This window comes from Lissotriton helveticus, chromosome 11 (genome assembly GCF_964261635.1).
Source record: "Lissotriton helveticus chromosome 11, aLisHel1.1, whole genome shotgun sequence".
Lineage (NCBI taxonomy): Eukaryota > Metazoa > Chordata > Amphibia > Caudata > Salamandridae > Lissotriton > Lissotriton helveticus.
This window is the reverse complement of record NC_136072.1, coordinates 1,167,121,437-1,167,139,134: the sequence shown is the minus strand read 5'-3', so window position 1 is coordinate 1,167,139,134 and position 17,698 is coordinate 1,167,121,437.

Here is a 17,698-nt window from a genome sequence, read left to right as displayed (position 1 = left end):
GGCATAGTTCCCCTCGTGGAGGCGTTTGATAAAGTCCAGAATCGAGGGGGGGGGGTACCTAGATCGAATAGTACCTGCCAAAGCTTGGCACGAGGGACCAGGTCGAAGGCAGTCTTTAAATCAATGAATGCCAAGTAAAGACTGCCTTTTCCAATGATCACGGATTTCCAATAGATCATGTAAAATCTAAAGACCTGGTCCATCGTGCCAACCCTCTGTCTGAACCCTGCCTGAAAATGTGATACAACGTTTTCGCCGTCCATCCAGGACCTCATCCTCATAAGGAGCACCCTGCCAACTACTTTCTGTACTACATCGATTAAACTAATCGGTCTGTAGTTGGCAGGGTCCTCCTTATTCCCCTTTTTATAGATGGTCACTACTTCTGCGCCCTTCCAGGAATCTGGAACAGCAAGTCCTCTGGCAATAAGATTCATTGCGTGGAGGATAAAATGGGCTTAGGTGTCCAGGTGCTACAGTATAGCACATGTCTCAAGTTTCAAGAAGATCTGGTGACTTGAGACCCTTCCGGGTGAGTAGCGCGCTATATAAATTGTTTGATTGATTGATTGATTGGTGATGGGCTAAATTAGAGTGGAGGGTCAAATATTATGTGTTTGCTTCTATGTTTGATGCACTATTATGACCTGGCCAGGGATTTTATTTGGGAACCTTGTTTTAATGGATTCACAGAGCAAACTTTGGTATCCCAGACTTTCAATGGACAACAGGAGCTAAAAGCTTCTTTGTCCAATTGGGGTTTCTACTTTTAAACCTAGATCCATGGAAAGTCTGCAAACCCATGTTCGAGCATTGTCCCGACAGTGACGGTCTTACTAGCGCTATCTTTTAACCTTCTCAAGCAAACTGACCCATCACTATAATTCCCATTTCTTGAAAGCTACTGAACAGTTTTACTCCAAACCAAGCAACAGCATTTACTCTAAGAAAACTTGCACTTTACTCCAAGATTGCTACAATTCCCTCCAGGGTTTCTTTCTGAGCAGAGAGCGAAGATTCCAACGGAAGTTAAACTGGGAACTGCTGCTTCTAGACCACACCTTTAAGTGCATTCACTCCTGATGGTTTTGCATCAAGTTATAAAAATGACAAGTAAGCTAAACATGGTGAATGTATGCCAAGCATCATGCAGATCTGCAAAACTATGCCAAAGCTAAAAGAAAAAGTATTGACTCCCGTTAAACTTTGCCGCTCCTCCACATCGGAGCTGCAGGAAACCTGAGATTCCTCTAACGGGCTTAATGTACTATGAGTCTGCCAAAGTTCATGCAGTTTGATTACAGAGCAACAAAGTTTTTCGACATGGAAATTTACCCCCTCCCCCCACCGATGGATCTGTATGCAACTTTCAAACCTACAGATGATTAAAGATGCTAAATATCTGGTCATATAGACCCGTATTGCTCTTAAATGTGGAAGTGAAGGTCCTAGCCAAGGTTTTAGTGAATAGGTTGCGACCTGTGATAGCCACTCTGGTTCATCCAGATCAACTGGATTCATGGCTCTCCGAAGTACACGATTGAACCTGAGGAGACTGTATGGAGTTCTAAACTGGTCCAAACGTTCGCCGGAGAGGGCCGCAGTCCTCCAATCGCTGGACGCGCAGATGGCGTTTGACAGTGTAGAGTGGCAGTTTGTATGGATAGACTGGGCTTTGGTCCGGAATTCTGCTCCTGGGTGAGTCTCCTATATCAGGGCCCACAAGCCAGAGTGCGAGTGAATGGAGAGGTGTCTTGTTCCTACTCCCTGAGTAAAGGCACGCAACAGGGTTGCGCACTGTCGTCAATGATCTTTGCCCTAGCCCTGGAACCTATGGCAACTTAGATACGTAATGATGCGGTACTGCAGGGGATACCGGGGGAGGGGACTGGGAAGACAGAATATCGCTATGCGTATCTCAGTGATCCATATAGATCGGTCCATAGAGTCCTACAGGTGTTTCGACTATTTGGTACTTACGCTGGGTGCACTATCAACTGGGCAAAATCTCTTATGTTCCAGCTGGGCGGTGAAATCCCACAGAGACTAGTGGACAATCCTCCCCTGCAAATTAGGTCTAAATTTACATACCTGGGAATGCATATCTCCGTAAACGGGGCAGAATTTCTTGTGGAAAATGTAGACACACAGATACAGAGATTAAGAGAGGACGTGGAACACTGGAGGAAATTACCAGTGTCACTGATGGGGAGGGCAGTCCTCTTTAAAATGATGTCACTGCCGAGGCTATTATATGTACTGCAAAATACCCCCCACGTGCTACGACAGAAGGTATTCAGAGACATAAACACTGAGGTGTGCAGACTCCTATGGGACAGTGGCAGTGCCAAAATAGCCCTGGGGAAGCTACAGAGGAGAGTGTACAAAGGGGGAATGGCCGTCCCAGATATCGTCAAGTACTACTGGGCTTCACAGCTAATTATAGTCAATGATTGGACATTTGTAGATAGTGGTGACCCCGCATTTCTGGCTGATCACTGAGCCATGGGGGCTGGGGGCTGAATGGCAGGCTTGTACGCAGAACGTGTAGATAAGCTTCTACCTACACTAACGCCAACAGTCATTCGGGTATGGAAAGATGCAAAAACATATCTGAGGTGGAAGGGTAAGTTAACAGGGAGAACGCCACTGTGGGACAGCGAGCAATTGAAGGAGTTGAGGGTCCTGAGGGAGACTTTGAAGAAATGGGAATTGCTGGGGATTGAAAAATTAGAGGATGTATGGAGAGGCCAGAAACCGCTTATATTTCAGGACCTCCAAGGGGAATATGAATTGGCGGAAACGGAGCGATATAGGGCCAGATGTAGGACGGCAAATACCGGTCGGTAACGGCCAATTTCGGCCGTTACCGATCGGTATTTGGATTTTCAGATGTAGGGGGCTTAAAAATTACCGAATCGGTAAATTTACAGAATCGGTACCGATTCTGTAAATTTTCCGAATCGTAATTTGAAATGTAGGGGGCACTGAAAACAGTGCCACAGGGCCTTAGAAATTTGTTATTTACCATCAAATACTATTTGATGGTAAATAACGAATTCCTGTGTACATGTACACCTGTGCCATGTGGCACACAGACATGCCCTGAGGGCATGTCTGTGTGCCACATGGCACACAAGCCTGAATCAGGGGTGCAACAGGGTGTAAAGTGACACCCTGTCCCCCTTGTAAATTCGGTAATTTTACCGAATCAGTATTTACCGATTTGGTAATTGCCATTGATTCCAATGGGCCTCAAGGCCCATAGGAATCAATGGCAATTACCGAATCGGTAAATACCGATTCGGTAATTACCAAATGTTACAGATACGGTAATAAAATCGAAAAAAAATACCTACATAGCATTTACCGATTTGTAAATACCGAATCAGTAAAATTTGGTATTTACGAATTGGTAAATGCCATTTACCTACATCGGGCCCATAAATACCTACAATTCAGACTTGCACTATCTATGCACGTAAGGGAGGGTGACACACTTCCGGATTAGTCCCCCGTGGAAGATAGACTGCTGATGGACCCGATGGAGACCAAGGCCACCTCCCTGAAATACAAAAATTTGTTGTATAATTCCCCAAATCCGGTAGACCCTCTCCGGGCGTCATGGGAGGCGGAATTGGGGCTACATACGGACGATGACTGGGAAGAGGCAGTACAAAGTCCTAGGGAAGTATCAATTAGGGCTCGATTCCGCCTGGTGCAATTGTGCATATTGCATAGATCGTATGCCTCCAGACCACTGATGCATAAACTGGGATACGAGTTGTCCAAGTTCTGCCCTAGGGGATGTAGATAAATTGGTACCTTTTTTCATATTCTATGGGAGTGTAAATTTGTACAGGAATACTGGAAAGGTGTGGGGAAACTTAGGTCCAAAGTCACAGGGTCACTATTCCAATTGAACCACGCTGGATTCTCTTGTGCGTAACAGGGGAAGAGAAATGGCCAAAATACACAACTATTTGGCTGAAAGTAGCTGCAATGGTGGCAAAAAGAAATATAGCCCAAAAATGGTGGATGGGACCAAGACCAGAAGTGAGTAAATGGAAGTCTGACATAGATTGGTGCGCGAGGTCAGAAAAAGTGATCTACAAAGCCAGATGTTGTCTACACAAGTGGGTTAAAATCTGGGGACTGTGGCAGAAAAACAGTGGGTGTTAGGTTGCATAGAGGGAGAGGAGGGGTGGTCTACCCCAGATTAGACTAGAACAGTTAGGGTATTTACTGTGACCTCGAAAAGAGGGTGGGGATAGTAGGTAGCCTGTCAATAACAATGAGATGCTGTGTATACATAACATGAATATGATGACTGTAAGTTATTCTGAGCTGATTTATTAAAAATAATTAGAAAAATTAAAACACGCTGAATATCTTCCAAATTACATGTAGATTCGTCAAATGATGCCAAAGTTATTAGCAAATGAACACATTTTTGAAGCCCCATTTTAAAAGTGCTCGGCTTGATGAATGTGCCCAAGTTTAAAAAAATCAAAAGTTAAGCTACACATGCCACATCTACCAAACCTTGTGCAATGCTGTCAAACAACACTAAGGTTATAGGTAAATTAACAATACAGCTTTCAACTATGTCTGCAACGTAACATCTTCATCACCAAACTGGGCACTATTTTAAATGTTAAATTCTCAAACTACTGAATGAATTTACACCAAACAAACAAAAGCACAATGCTTGAGTGAAGTTCAAAGTTGGAGCCAATTTTGGTGTAATTCCATACAGCTGTTTTTTTATCTGTGAGTTATGGATCCATTGGGAATTAAAATGGAAATCACATTTTCGAGGAGCTGCACTCTTTTTTCTTCTGTTGCTTGACAGATCCATTCACTGAAGGACCCATAAAGGGTAAACATTTTATCGAAAAGGTTTCATGCAGATTAATCAAATGGCACCAAAGTTATTAAGAAAACAAAAAATCCCTTTCATTTGAAAACTCCTACCTAACTATAAGTAAAGTGGTGATGTCCTCACCAGTGTAAAATATATGCAAATGTTATTAGTGTAATATGATATTCAGTACCATTGTTGAGTGTGGGGAGTAGCCATGACTCAAAAGAGAAAAAAGCGCGAAGGGTAAAAATAATAAAATATTTCGCCTTATGCAAAATTAGAAAAAATAGTATAGATGTTGAAGATTGTGAAATTCAGAAATTTCAAAAGCGTGCAATAATGTAACACATGCCTGGTTTGTTTAACTACTGTAAATCGTCTACACTTGTGATGCCAATATAAACCTGTTCTTTACACACTTTGGGGCATATTATCAACAGAATGCGATAATTATCGAAATCGCACTTATGGCGTTTTCTTTTATCGCTGTCTATCGCTGGTTGATATCGCCGTGTTAGCGGTGTATTAACAATACTTTGATCAGAGGCGAAGTCAAATCCAGCAATAGACGGCGATAAGCAGCAATAGCGTGAGAAACCAAGCAATAATTAGTTAGCTCCAATGAAAGGCTTGCTAATGGGCAAGTGTGAACTTAACCACACAATCCAACTCCAATACAAAAAATGGTTAAGTCAACTTTTAAACAGGTGTTAAATTCCTGCAATAACCGGGGTTAGCGCAGCTTTTTTAAATAAATTTGCGGGTACAGTGCCACATTGTTAATAGTGCAAAGTTGTGTTTGCGACTGTGTTCATTAAGTACTGGTGAGGAACGCCTACTTTGCATGTCATTAGCGATAAATATCTCTGACAAGCAAAGCAAAAAACAAAACGGCAGCTATCTCAAGAAAACAAGTGCTAAAGCATGTTAGCGTGTTCTTGTTCACAGTGCGATAAAAATCGCCGCTTTTTCAGCGATATGTGCCGCTAAAGTGGCAAAAGATTTCTTGATAATATGCCCCAACGTACCCTCCGATTTAAATCTTGTGTTGGTCTGTATATCACATCACATATCTAACCTAGGAGTAAGGGCCATACGTGGTCCTGTGAGACTGTTCCCTAAGCCCATATCTCCCCGATCACGACTCACCGGCTGCTGTTCTCTTCACCACAGCACAGAAGGGGATCTGTCGACCATATTCAGAAAGTGGGTTTGATTTCACCAGTGAGAAATGCCTCCCTAGGGATGTTATTTCAGTGGCTGGATCCCATTTCCAAAGCTCTCGACAGGTCGCCTTGCCTTCTGAGAGAACATTGACCTAATGTACTTTCAAGATTGCTTCTAAGAAGAAATTGCATGAGCTGTTGACAAGTTTTTTCCACGTCTTGTACTTGAACAGATTGCAGACGGCAAGCGTTGCTGTGAGCTCTGCTACTGCTAACAAAATATATATGGGATAAAGTACCTATGACGTGCCTTGTAAAGAGATTGCCAGTCACCAAGGTCTTGCTTGACCAAATGAAGGTAAGAGGCTGAGTTCCTTTTAAAGGTTATGAGACTGCACACATTGTTTTTTGTTTTATTGCTTATAGTACAGGATAACACTATTTCCTTCCAGCAATATATGTTTAAGTCCATGGCCTCAACTGAGCTCTGACGAAAGCAGATAATGCATATAATGAAGAGTAAATTTAGAATCCGTACAGTGAAAATAAGACACCAGCAGACATCTTGTAGTTTCTTACAATTACAGATTTTAAGGATGGACGTAAATTCTCCAAAATGCGAGGGGTAGTAGAAGTGACATCACATACCCTTTGACCTTAGTGACATTGTTTGACCCTTGACCCAGGTTTTGTCCAGGAAGGCATGTCACATGACCTTAACATCACTCTCTCTCTCCCTTACACCCCATTATGCTCTTTTTTATTCATTTTCATTCACTCATTATCTCCCTTATACTCACTCATGCTCACTGACACTTAGGCCCATGTTTACTAATGCTTTGCACCATGTTTGCATCACACTTTGTGACACAAGCCCAGTGTGAAGCGGTAGGAAGGGATTTATCCTGATTTGTGTTAGGTAGTACCCCAAACTAACACAAAATTGTGGTATGCACTGCTTTGTATTTTCTTGCACCAAGTGAGTGTTCCATGGGTGGTACTTGGGTGTTCCCAGGTGACCATTCATGGACTTCAGTGCAAATCCATATTTACAAACTTGGTGGAGAGGAATTTGCAGCACAATCTTATGACTCCTCGAAGTTGGCATAACGAGGAGAAATGATTTCATTTCTTCTAATTTTTTCAACTTGCCATGTGTTGCAAAGTCATCCTGTCCCCTGGGCACCCCCCAACATTTTGCTAAATGGTACTGGTGGTAACTGATTTTGACTGACCCTGGGCTCTGCCTAACCAGGCACAGGACCAGTGCTATGCTGAAAGAGACGTATTAGAATACAGTTAAAACACACTACATACACTAGGGTATACAATGGTATGGTGTGGTACCCCTGTGATTGGCATGACCTGCCCTATAGGACCCTAGTAAATAATAGGGCAGAGGATTGAAACTACCTAGAAGTCCCCAGTACCCTGGGGCATGGCAGTTTAGAGGCCAGCAGCTTATTCTGCACTTGCATGTGTGCACTGCTGAAGCCTGAGGTCAGTTTAAAAACAGCCCTGGGTTGTGCCCAAGCTCAACTTCGGTGTTTGGGGCACTTAAAAAATGAATACCCTACAATGTTTTGGCATATTAGGGACCCCTAGGGTACCCCCTAGGTCTCCCAGGGGTGCGGGGGGTGAGGGGTCAGATATTTAAAAGGTACACCCTTAGAAAAACTAGTTTTTATAGGCCTGGATAAAGTGTAATTTCACATTTCACTTCCAACATTATGGTAAAGTGCTGCTCAAATTCGACTTTAATGCTAGGAGCACTGTGGAGGGAGATATTGCAATATTTCTACAGTTTCAGAACCCATAAAGTCTCCCCTAGTTGCACATGGGGTGGGGTGTCTGTAGATATAAGGCAAGTACTTATAAAATATGTTTTTTAAGTCCTGGTCCAGGTTGTTAAGTCCTGGTGCTGGGAAAATAGCTCAAGTCATGTTTCCCATTGCAAATCCCCTGTTAATTAGGTTAACATGGTAGAAAGTTATTGAATAATATCTCTTGATAAGAGAGGGGTAGAAATGCCATTCAAAGACTTCCCAGAATGGTATTAATAAATCCAACAATGTCATATTATTGAATTTCTCCAAAAGTGTACATACAAGAAGTTATCAGACTTTCTTGTTTCTAAGTCCAAATTCAGCCTTCCAGTGGTCTTCCCTGATTGGTCAGAGTTAAGTGGATTAGCCAGGCTGCCTTGAAGAGTGGATAAAGAGCCCCTGGTGTTAACCAGTTCTGCTGGCAGGACAGTGTGCTGTTCCATAGGAATGCCAGGCCAGGGGGAGGAGTTGTAAACAATGCTCTTCAAAGGGGAGAGTAGAGACCATTGTCATTTACAGCTCTGAACTTCCCACCTTAAGCAGATGGTAGGATTAAGGAAGATATGAGCAGATGCAGGGGGAGTGTCTAAGTAATAATAATAAATTCTTTATTGTGTAGTTAATAAAAACCATTACAATATAGTAATAAGTAAAAAAGATACTTTCATATGCGGACTGTTATGCAAAGGAGTATAAAATTTAAAAACAATTGTTGATAAAAATACTGAAAACACAATTGTTCTTGAGATCCTAATGGTTTCAAAAACGTATTCTGAATTAGCCAGTGCAATTTGAAGTTCAAAAGTTCAGGCTTGTATTGGCTTTTCAAATTTAGTTTTTTCAAAATTAATTACGTATTTAATTATTTAACAAATGAATTGTGGATACGCTGAATCCAATGCGTAAAGTATCGCTGAGCGACATGTGTGAATTCCTTTTTCGTTGAACTTTACCCTAAGTAGACTCCGGCGTTCACCATCCATTACTGGACAAATACAAATCAAGTGGATGATGTCTTGTACTGGAGCACCACAAAGATTACAGTCCCTTGGGCCTGGTGTCTTCCAGCCCGGTTGGTCGGTGCTTGTTGGCAGTTTACCCATGCGTAGCTGTAAATACTTTAGTTTTAAATGCGATGGAAAAGCAATGCCTAAATAGGTGGCTGGTACTAGTCTTTTGTAGGATTGTATTATCATCCAGGCATGTGCATGGCGTCTAAGGGTTGTTTTGTCTTCGATTAAAGAGTGCATGTTGACTGCCTTTTTTACGGTCTGCTTAAAAGATGTTACTGGTAACTTCCTTGTCCACATTGAAGCCATCTCGGTACTTTTCAGGGAGGAATTTATATACTTCGCAAACTGGGATTTGGAGTTGCTTTGCAGAGCTTTCCAAATAGCAGCGTTGATTTCTGTATCGCTATTGAGCCAGATGTTATACCAAAATTTGATTGTCTCGTATTTTTCGTGCAATATTTGGGACTGTAAACCAAATTCAAGGCGTACCTGTGCAGGGGAAGCATCACTTGGTAAATTGAATACACGTTTGTAAACTCTTGTTTGGATTTTATCTAGTAACGGTGCACTTCTTCCACCATGTACCACACTACCATAAGCTATAGTTGGGAGAAGTTTGGCTTTAATAACTGTAAGGAGGGGCGTGAACAGAGGGCCTTTTAGGTGCTTAGATAATGTGCAAAATGCGTACAATAAGGCTTTTCCTTTCTTTTCAATAGCGTCAAAGTTCGTGGAGAAAGTGAACCGTCTGTCCAGATATATCCCCAGGTATTTGTAGCTATCCACTACTTTTAAGTTCTTATTGTCGATTGTGAAGTTCAACTGTTTATACGACGGTGCGTTATTATCATGACCTTTGTTTTTTTTGCAGTTTATTTCCATTAGATTCTGTTTAGTATGTTCTGCCAAATCGGACATCAGACGTTGTAGTCCTATTTTGGTTTGACTAAGAAGCGCGACATCGTCTGCGTATGATAGATGCATGAGGGGCAAAGTTCCTAGCCGTGGAGGATACGCGTTGATCCCATCTAACCTTGGTGTCAAATCGGCCATGAATAAAATAAACAAATGGGGAGAGTCTAAGTAAATTAGCCATCCTAGGGGTGTGTTTAGCCAGCTCTTACCTCCTTGCTGGAAAATCAGCCATTATGGATTTGGAAGATCTGATGCACACTGGGACAAAATAATGCCACACTCTACAGGATGTGGTCATATATTGGAGGAGGTACCCTGCTCCCATTGGTCAGAAGTGACCTACTGCTTGACCCAGAGAACTAGGAATAAGTATCTGAGAGGGGCAGAGCTCTCCTGATCTGCTGCTTGAAACTTACTGAAGCAAGAAGTGCCCTGTTGAGATTTTTTGCTGGGCAAAGATTTCCAAGGTCTGTCCTCTTAAAATTGCTCCGTATGAAACTACAGCCCTGTGGATTATCTTGCTGGAAAAGAACTAAAGAGTGGACTACCTGAAAGCTATAGGTTAAAAGAGCTCATCTGGAATATCACCAACTAAATCTACACCCTGGAGAACTATCAGTGGATTTGTAAGGGTTTTGTACCAGTGGATTGTGGGAAATGAGGTCCTCAACTTTCAAGGACCATCTTGGAGCTTCCTGACCCTTGGAGTGAGTTTGAGACACTGTGGGACCCCTTAAGGAACTTCAGGAAGAAGTTCAAGACGTTTGGAGAACTTTGGGCCAACTTTGAAAAAAAGCTTGGCAGGGGCAAATGTCGGTCTGCCACTGGCAATAAGGCCACTAACATGGTAGGACACAGCATAGGGCTTATAAAATGATTCCTATGCTCATCCCTTGGTAACGTGGCTGTGAGCAGACAGGCTTAACTTCAAAGGCAGGTATGTAAAGCATTAAAAAACACAATTTCAGTAAATAATTAAGACACACCACATAATAAAAACCCAACACCAATTTATAAGAATCAGAAATATTTTTATCTGTGTACTTGTAGTGTACTTGAAGGTGCCATCTTTAAATGTCCCAAAATGTTGCTCAAGTGGGCTGGGGCAGTGGTGCAGGAATGATGTGACCCCCTAGTATTGATCAGAGGAGCCCACCATTTAAAACCTTACAGTCTATCTAAAAACCTCTGTGCAAAGGAGAATAACTTGAGTACTCACTGGACCTGGGAGCAATGATGGTGAAAGAAGGCCCAACTAGACAACGAAACCCCCTGCGGCCACTGCAGGGGTGGACTGAAGGACTTTGACTGTAACTGACACCCAGGACTGGGGTTTACTATGCAGGATTAGTGGCACTGGACCCCTTTTGGCTTCCGAGGAATGGTTGGGAGAATGGACCTGCTGGGGATACTTTAAAAGAAAAAGCACTGACTGGACGGTACTTTTTAGGGTGTTGTTATTGAGTGTCAATGAGTTGGAGACCCTGTCCCAAACAACCTCTCCTGAAGGAGCCTTGGATTGCTCTGCTTCAGTACCCTGAGAGAGTCAATTCTACAATGGGGTACGTCATTCCTAGTAAAAATAATATTGTGAAATTATTACTTGTACAGGACTCACATCCTTTGCAATAATCCAAATTCTTACAAAAATATTTTTGGACTATACTTGTGCATGCTTTCATTTTTTAAATTACAGAACTAGAGCATAGGGAGGCAAATTAATGTGTGCAATGTTACACCATTTATGTTAAAAGGGTAGCTGGGCTTGGAACCCAGGATCATACCTCTAAAGCTGACCCTTTCTGCAATGGTTCTTTTTGAGATCGCTTCCCACATGGACTAAGGGCAGAGGAGGATAAGTTACAATCATGAAATGTCCTTAGAGTTTGTCATGCAAATGGCGTTGCTCCTCTCGAGTTTTATAAGCAGATGTAAACTTGTTTATGGCCCTGATTCTAATCAGACAGAGTGGAGATAATGTTCACTGAGCCTTTATAGATCATGCTAAGGACCTGATGGGCTCGTATTTCTTTCTAGAGGTTCTGGGAACAGTGACTGCTCAGCTGAAGTGCTCCAAGCGGCTCATGGACCATCCAGTGCCGCGTCAGGTTAATAAAGGCGCTGACGCAGGCATGAATGGAAGGCTGGCCATTGCCTCTCCTCCTGATGAAGCAGCCTTCAGAAGGCCAAGAGCTGCAGCCAAACAACAGAGCAGACTCAAGAAGTGTGCATGACACACAAAAGCCAACCCAGCCACCTGGCCTACTGAGTAGTACTTTGTCAAAGTCTGGCTCAGCGGCTTTCCCCAACTTGAGTTGGTAGCCACCGCGATAGACAGGGGTCCCTTGGCTCATTGGTGTTCTTTTTGCTTCCTTTGAGAGACTGGATGTGATCTAGAATTACAATCACCTGCAATATCTGGCAAAAAGTACACACTTGTAGTTATGGCCACCTTTCAAGGTGCCTTGAGGCCATGTCGTTAATAGGCGCTAATGCCTCAGTAGTCTCTAGTGCACTTTTCACTTGGGACAAGGGTGGGGATGGGATGCAGACCCTTTCACCTTTGTATGGTCACTTACTTTTCTGCTCCTTCTCTTTGGGGGATGAGTGTAAACAAACCCAATTGGGTATCTCATAATAATATCATTGGTTCCAGGTGTATTCTATGAAAAAACAACCCGCATAAACCTCCCAGGCCATTAAAAAAAAATCATTTTTAATCAGTAATGAAAAGGCATTAAACAGGCTGTAGGAAACAACCTGCTGGTAAAAAAAAAAATCTTTCTGCTAAGCATCCCCAATATTTTTTTTCAAGGTAGTTATTCAACGTAAACCCCTCCCCCTTTTCCTTCTGCTCTTCCCCTATTCTCTATTAAGCCATCCGGCTTCCACATTATCTTCTCAGGCACCAACCCCTGCACCCTCTTCTCTTCCGAATCCATGCTGCTCAGGTTCAACGCGGTCCATTTACTCCTGGTTTCTGCACCCTAAACTTTGGTGCAAGACCACCCATAATCTTCAAGTTTGAGGTGCAGGAGGTCACCTCTGCAATCCTAGGGTGCTCCTTGAGCAAGGCTTCCGGCCCGATGGGATCCCGATGGACCTTTATAAACACAAATTAGATTTCTGGGTCCCTGTTATTACCAACAACATCAATTCTCTATCACACAATAATTGAGTCCTCATGGCTCACGGATATAATCATGCCAATGTTTAGAGAAGGTTATAAGCAAGATCTGCGCCACTACAGACCCATCTCTTTACTGGACTAAGTGGTTAAAGTGGTTTTCGGGTCATCCTACGTAGGATCCAGTGCTGGGCAGTGGACAATAGGGTCCTATCTGAGGCACAATATGGATTCAGAACCAACCTGGGAACAATAGAGCAGTGGCTCAACCCTTTGTAGTCAGAAAGTATACCATCACCAAGTGGGACCAGCTGTCTTTGTCTTTCACGAATCTCAGTGGTGCCTTTAACCCCTTGCGTGCACAGCGAATTTTCACGCTGTGCGGAAGTTTTTATTAGTGGGCGGGATTTGGACGCGCAGGGACCATCCTCCGCACACGCCCACCGTGACGTGTGACAGCTCCTGGCCGTCACGAGCATGCAAGGGGTTAATCACATAAATTGATCAAATCTTTGTGGCATTTTATTGGACATGGGCAACAACGAGGCTCTAATTGATTTTTTTAATACATATTTTACTTATTAATGTCAATGCTTCATTGAGAAACGGCCTGGGGGAATGCTCTGATTCATTTGCACTTGGTCTCGGAGTTCGGCAGGGGTGTGTTCTCAGCTCAAAACTAATTTCATTGTATATTAACAGCCGCAACTCTTTTTAAATCACACACTCCAGGGGCATGCCTAAGGTAAACTCTGGACCCCTCCCTGTGTTGCAACATGGTGATGACGCTGTCTTAATGTCCAGAACATCGAATGGTCCTAAAGCCCTGATCTGATTCTGATTTTACTAATATTCGTAAGGCGCAAACTCCTGCCTAAAGGCGTCTAGGCGCTAATACCAGATTGGGATTAGAATTTGTAGGAAATAAGAAACAAAACTAGACATTTAAAAAATAAAAAGATAAGTGCTTATTGATAAAAAGCAAGTTTTAAGGGCCTTTCTGAAAGCGAGCTGTTCAGAGGAATATTTTAAATGACGAGGAAGGCCATAGTGATAACAAAACTTCTGCCTCCACAATTGGTAAGCCAAACCTAGGGACCTCAACAAGGTCTGCAGTGGAAGAGTGAAGAGGTCAGGTATGGGAATACCAGTGGAACCTAGATTTAAGATACTCGGGTCCAGATTTGAGCAAGGCCCTGGTGGAGATGCACAGAGCTTTAAAATCAATCCGCTTCTTTATTGGGAGCCAGTGAAGTGAGACAAGTGCCTTTTTGGCTGACTGATTTCTGGGGATCTCTACTAGAAGCTGGGCTGCCACATTCTGTAGGATCTGAAGTCTGCCCAAGAGTCCTTTCTGAAGATTGACAAAGAGTGGGTTACAATAGTTTAATTTAGACAGAACAAGAGCGGCAACTAATGTATTTTGGAGCTAATGAGGTATGAATGAAAAATCTTTCCTGAGCAATTTTAGGGTAAGGAAAGTAGACAAAGTAGGAGCATTTATCTGGATCCTAAAATAAAGAGCAGTATTGAATATGATTCTTAATTATTTTACTTTAGTAGAGGGTGTGGGAATCGTGCCCAGTACTTCTGGCCACAAACTGGATGACCAAATGGAATGACCTCGGTTTTACCTGAGTTCAGTCTCAGGCAGTTCTCAAGCATCCATATGCTGTCTTGTTGCATGCAGTTAAGGAATCTAACCGGTGTGTCCTGTATGTTACTGGTCAGTGACACACCGATCTTGGTGTCGTCGGTATACAACACCACAGAGAAGCCAAAAGACTTGATAAGGCAGGCCAGGGGAATAACATACACATTAATAAGTGTAGGGCTGAGTGAAGAACCCTGAGGTACACCACATGGCAACTTAAAGGATTTGAGACAAATTTGTCAAGCTCAACGTGCTGTCGTTCAAATAAGAAAGATTTCAGAAGTCAGAGAGATGAACCTTTAACACCGAGAGAGTAAAGATGGTCAATTAAAAGAGTATGATTGATGGTATCAATAGCTACAGAGAGATCTAACAAAATGAGTGCAGCATTTCGTCTACTACGCTTCTGATATCTTCAGAGGCTGCTATTGGGGCCAGCTCAGTGCCGGCATCACTCGTGAAACTGTACTGAGTAGAGTCCAGAAAGGTGATCATTTTTGATGAACGAAGTACGTTCTTGTTTTATAGCCTTTTCTACTATTTTTGCCAGGAAAAGAAGACAGGAAATGGGATGGATAGAAGTGTCCAAGTTGGGCTTTTTCAGAAGGGGAAGAGTTGAACCCTTTTTCTATTGTTTAGGAAATTCACTGGTCTTAAAGATTATATTTAAAACATCAGTGAGATGAAGGGCTATGATCTCTGGAGCAGGATGGATTATTCGGGGTGGGCAAGGATCAGATGGTGAACCAGATTTTACAGTGTGGAGAAGTTGTAGTACCAGTACTTGTATAACATGCGGGAAGGATGATAGTGTTGCGGAACTGGCTTCAAAAGTGCATGTCGGAGCGCACTGATTGGAGTCAGTGAGATTGCCAATATGGCTAGGGCTAGCTGTATTTGCCTAAATCCCAATTCTTGAGAGACAAACGCATCACGTCAGACCAAACCACAATGGAGACTCGCATGGATGAAATGGCGGAGAGATTCCGCTCAAGAGGATATCTGAACGAAATACTGGAGACTGCCAAAAATCAAGTTAAACTATTGGATCGCAAAGAAATTTTGTTCAAACCTACAACAAAATCCAAAACTGACAGGATGGTAGTGGTTTCTAAATTTTCCAATATGAGTGCTACCTTTAGGAACATTGTCTTGAAACATTGGCCGTTATTACAACTAGAGACGGATTTCAAGGATATGTTTAAGCCTCCACCCTGGTTCGCTTATACTAGAGGGAACAACTTAGGAGAGATTTTGAAACATAAAAGGATAACCAACGTACAAGCTCGTGGAACCAGACCTTGCAATAATTGCAATAATTGTCACAACATCATTTTGGGCAACAAAATCACACATCCAATGAAAGGATATGAATTGGCGACTAATGTAACAGCAACATGCGATACCAGCAATGTGATATATCTTTTGAAGTGTCCTTGTGGAAAAACTTACATTGGTAAGACAGAGAGAAAGATCAAGATACGTTTGAATGAACACAAGTCCAACATCCGCACTAAGAACCAAGGGCCGTATTTATGAAGGCCTTGCGCCGCCGGTGCGTCACTTTTAAAATGGGAAAAAGTGACGCACCGGTGGCGCAAGGCCTTCATAAATAAGGTCCCAAAAATCCACAGTAGCAATTCATTTTAATGAATGAACCATTCTGTATCCCAATTGAAATACATGATTTTGGAAGTGATCACAAAAATGGAAGGACGAGATAACAATAAGCTTCTACTTCAGAGGGAGAACGTCTGGATTTATAGACTTCAGTCCATGAAACCATTTGGTTTAAATGAACGAATTGAATTTTCTTGCTATCTGTAATTGGTTAATTAACTCTAGACCTCATGGTTTTGTAGTTCTGGACAGTTTCCTTGCAGTCCAAAAAAAACCCGATTAATTCATGAATTGGTTTTATCATTATGCACTGTTTTTCACTTAAACTGTGTATTTAACATTTATGTTTTGCCACCGGTTATTGTTTATTTAACATCTATGTTTCACAATCTTGTTCATTTGGATGACATCACCTACACATAGCTTTGTTTATTTCACTATTTCATTTCACTAGAGAGACAGTCCTGTTTCTATCCCGATGGTTCCGGTCATGTGATCGGGACTTTAGTTCAATTTCATTGAATCGCGTTCTTCCGCGCGTTTCACTCACATCAGCAAAGCATTTTTGAATTTTGTCTGCATGTTATTCAACAGCTAATTGTAAGTAAACTCAGCAGTTCACGCACCGCGAAGCGTTTATATAATCTTCCTCGTAACTTTCTTATAGAGTCGGCGGTTTAGGACATTTAATCTACTTTGAACTAACATTACCCCAGCGCTTTATTTAAACATCACTTCTACCCCTTGCAGCTTTTTAGAGCCGTTATGTCTATTAGAACTGACACGCTCACAGCGTCCTGTTACATTTAGCTGATTGATTTACAACCTAATTCGATCGTTCATCACCCCTCTGCATTATGCATTTTAACCACCGCTTCAACCGCAGACACAGCTTTATTGAACTGTTAGCTAGATTAGTTCGATTTGTTTAAAGCGCGATCACACACTTCACTCTTTCACTCTGTTTTTAGTTTGATTCACGAGACATTTTTTAACCACCACAATGAACAGATGTAATTCTTATACTATGGATTCAGCACTCACTAGTTAAACATGTATGAATAATTTTTACCACTACCGACTGACATATGCATTATGTTTGATTTAATTCTACATTACATTTGTGAACTTGTTTATTATGCTTTAATATATTTCATGCATGAATAGAAACGGGTATTATATGTCGTCTTTCAGATGCTCCCAGAAGAAGGGCAGTGCCCAAAATGCATCGGAGCGGGAAGAAATCATGAATAATATGATGTATTGTATTGAATATGTGAAGCAACATATCCACTCGGATTAAAACAAAATTTGAACTTGATTGAAATATCTCATTTTTTGGAAAAGAAAGATTAGGAGGTATTAAACCCCTTTACCTAGGTGTGCCCTAAGGGATGCCATAAATTTTCAATTGAAAGCACGCTTTTTTCTGTTTCTGCACTCGTCTCTTGGGCAGAGGACGACACTTTAGGAGCATCCATCCCAAGATTGAACTTTGATTGAAACCTTC